A 3,104-nucleotide genomic window follows, 5' to 3' on the forward strand; every position below is an offset into this window, starting at 1 on the left:
GGAGGTGGAATGTTGGTGGTGGTAGTGCAGGTGGTGGTGGTGGTGGTGGAGGTGGTGCAGGTATTGGTGATGAAGATGAAATGTTGGTGGTGGTGGTGCAGGTGTTGGTCATGGAGGTGGAATGGTGGTGGCATTGGTAGTGCAGGTGTTGGTCATGGAGGTGGAATGGTGGTGGTGCAGGTGTTGGTCATGGAGGTGGAATGTTGGTGGGGTGGTGCAGGTGTTGGTGGTAGAGGTGGGGTGTCGATGGTAGAAATGGTATTGTCTACATGGCTTTCCTACTCAGTGCCAAGAGCACTCCAGTTTTCCTGTGTGGACTTGTCCATCAAGATGTCTCCCTGTTAGAGGCAGGGCTCGTGCTTTAGCAAGACCAGAGGACCCTCTCCCTGGAATGTGAGTCGATGGTGCAGGCAGGTCATGGCAGGTGCAGAGGTGGCCCTTGTGCTGGAGGCCCATCACATTCCCAGGTTTCCATCTCTTCCTTGATTCTGGGTTCCTGGGCCTCCATAAGGTCCTTGGTGCCAGATGCCTTTCTGTCACCTGTGCTGAGAAGGCTGGAGACTGTGCGAGAGGATGGGCCTCAGTGAGCGGTGGTGAGAATCACTCCCAAGCTTTGAGCACTGTGTGAGTGGCCAGTTTCAACAACAGTGGCTAGGCAGTGGCTGTGTGCCCCCCACAGAGGAGGAGCCCAGGCCGGGAGACTTACACCGTCGTCTTCCAGGGTCCTCAGCAGCACGTGTGGAATCTGTCCAAACACCCGGTCTCACTCCAGCAGTGTCACACCAAGTGTCTGCCCTCCCCAAATTCGCCCTTCCTTGACTCTCTGCTAGACACCTCCAGCCTGGCACGCCTGGCATGGCGGGGGCCTGAAATCCTTCCACTCCGGAGGCTGAGCCCAGAGGAACTGAGCCCAAGAGTTCCGGGCCAGCTGAAGCAACCCGAGGAGACTCCACCTCGTAGACCACAAGGACAACTGCAAAAGCTACTGCTGACGCCCTCTGGCAGGCCCAGCTCCACCGGCGCAGGGGCCTCACCAAGAGGTTTTGCTTGCTCACGTCTGCTTGGTCTCTCCCCGTCTTTCAAGAGGGAAATGTCAAGTGAGAGAAGCCCCAAAGCAACATGGTAGTGTGACCTGCCTACACTCTCCTTGGCCCCAGGCCACACTCTCCCACAGATTGGTCAGGAATCTGCTGCAAAAAGGTATTCACATTCTGAATGAGCAAGTGATCAGCCCTCAGTCTGACTAAGCTACAGAGAACCTCGCCAGGGTCTGGGAGCCACCCGCCTCCTAGGCAACCCTCACCACCAGCCGACTACCAGGCCAGCATGCTGCCTCCTAGAGCCCAGGGCACACTGGGCTAGAGGGAGAATCCGGCCTGCCAAGTACCAGGCTTTCCTCCAGACCTGGGCCACCGGCTTGCTGCCCAGGCTCTGCTCAGCCACGTGCACCTGATTGGTGTCCGGGGTACCAGCTCCTATCTCTTTGGCCACTTTCAGTTAGTTACTGCTAGTGCTGTGGCATGGATTTCAGAACAAGACTTTCCACACACAAAAGGGGGGCTTCCTTGTGCTTCCTTCCTGCAGTGGGAGAGGCTGGTGCACAAGCCGCCTTCAGCACAAGGGCCAGGAAGGACCCAGCAACGCAAAATTGAGTCCAGTGGAGAGACCAGCATCTCTCTGCCCCTGTGGAACAGAGCCTGGACCACACGGTAGCAGGCCCTGTGGGCTCAGATGACAGGCACTGCAGGGCCAAGCCAGCATGGCTCTGCATCTGCCACAGAGCCCCGGAACTCACGACTGGTTGGGAGAATCAGGGAACTTTGGGATGGAATAGAGGACATTCCAGATCCCCTGTCTGAATGTCACGCTATTCTCTGTTTTCACTTTAAAACACGGACACCCTCCTCAGGCCATTCTGGCGCCCAGGGGGTCTGTCAGTGATCAGCGGTCAGTGTGTGCTACACAGCTACTGGGCAGAGGAGGCCTAGAGCCCTCTGAAAGGGCGGAGCGGGGCTGGCTGTGCCTGCTGCAGCCCGAGGCTGCTCACAGGGCCTGGGTGTAAGATGAGCTTCACCAGGAACCAGACCAGTTCCAGTCCACACAAGACAGACTCCAGGGTCACAGAGACGTTCTCAGGAGACTGGGGTCGTAAAAGGCCACGGTACAAACTTGAAGAGGTGCCCGAGCCTGAAGATGGAGAAGCTTGAGTTTTTACTCCCCTGGACCAAGGTCCATCAGACACGCCCATGGCATTGTTCACAATGATTCCAAAAAAGCATTCTGACATTTAAAGGGTGCTGGGCACCGACTCAGCCTTCTGGGAACTGTGAATCGCCAGGACAGGCAGAGGCAGTGGGGGCCCCAAGAGAGCAGGCAGGGGCAGCAGGCTGGGGCCTGTAACACAGCAAGAAGCAGCAGCCCCTGGAGGGTGTGCGGGGCGACCTGAACTCTAACCTGCCCAGGGCTCTGTCAGTCTACAGGACGTCACTCACAGGCGCACACGGGAATAAGCCAAATGTAGAAGGAGCAAAATGCTACCAGAGGAAACCAGGGGCTTCGGCCATTCATGCAGGAGGGGAGAAGTGCTTCCTATCAAGAGGGTGTCAGGACACAGGAATCCAGATGAAGCCAGCCAATCATAGAGATGCATTTTGAGACAGGGAAATTTCAACAGACTGGTGTTGGTAGATATTAAGAAACGTAGCCTCTAACACAAGTTTGAAAATAAACATATCAACTAACAGAATTAAATTTGATATAATTATTTTAGCTTTATATTTTTAAGAATTTGTTTCCACTCACGCATCATCATTACACATACCAGTGGGTCCTTATGCCAACCTGTGGGACACCTGGCAGAAGCCGCCGTCTCCCCTGGCACCTCCTTTCCGCCTCTGCCCTGGTCCACTCACTCTCTGTCCTGGCTTCTGTCATCGAGGCTGGTTAAGGACCGGTGCTCTGTGCACACACCCAGGAGCCGGTGCCCTGGGGCAGTCTCCTGGACAGGTTTGGGAAGCGGCTCGCCCTCCTTCCTCCCTCGTCCCCTCGCTGTCCTGTTTTCTAAAACACCCTTGTCTATTAGAGAAGGGGAGACTGGGGCTGCT

The 3,104-nt window shown here is 56.0% G+C and overlaps 1 long non-coding RNA gene across 1 annotated transcript in view; it reads left to right on the top strand.

Moving 5' to 3' along the window:
• Nucleotides 1–2,746, top strand: part of LOC125611227 — a 9,621-nt gene extending 6,875 nt beyond the window's left edge. Inside the window, exon 3 of the long non-coding RNA XR_007341366.1 lies at nucleotides 722–2,746. This is a non-coding gene — a long non-coding RNA (uncharacterized LOC125611227). The remainder of the gene's footprint in view (nucleotides 1–721) is intronic.
• Nucleotides 2,747–3,104: the final 358 nt, after the last annotated feature.

Source organism: Marmota marmota, unplaced genomic scaffold, assembly GCF_001458135.2.
Source record: "Marmota marmota marmota unplaced genomic scaffold, marMar, whole genome shotgun sequence".
In the NCBI taxonomy this organism is placed as follows: Eukaryota; Metazoa; Chordata; class Mammalia; order Rodentia; family Sciuridae; genus Marmota; species Marmota marmota.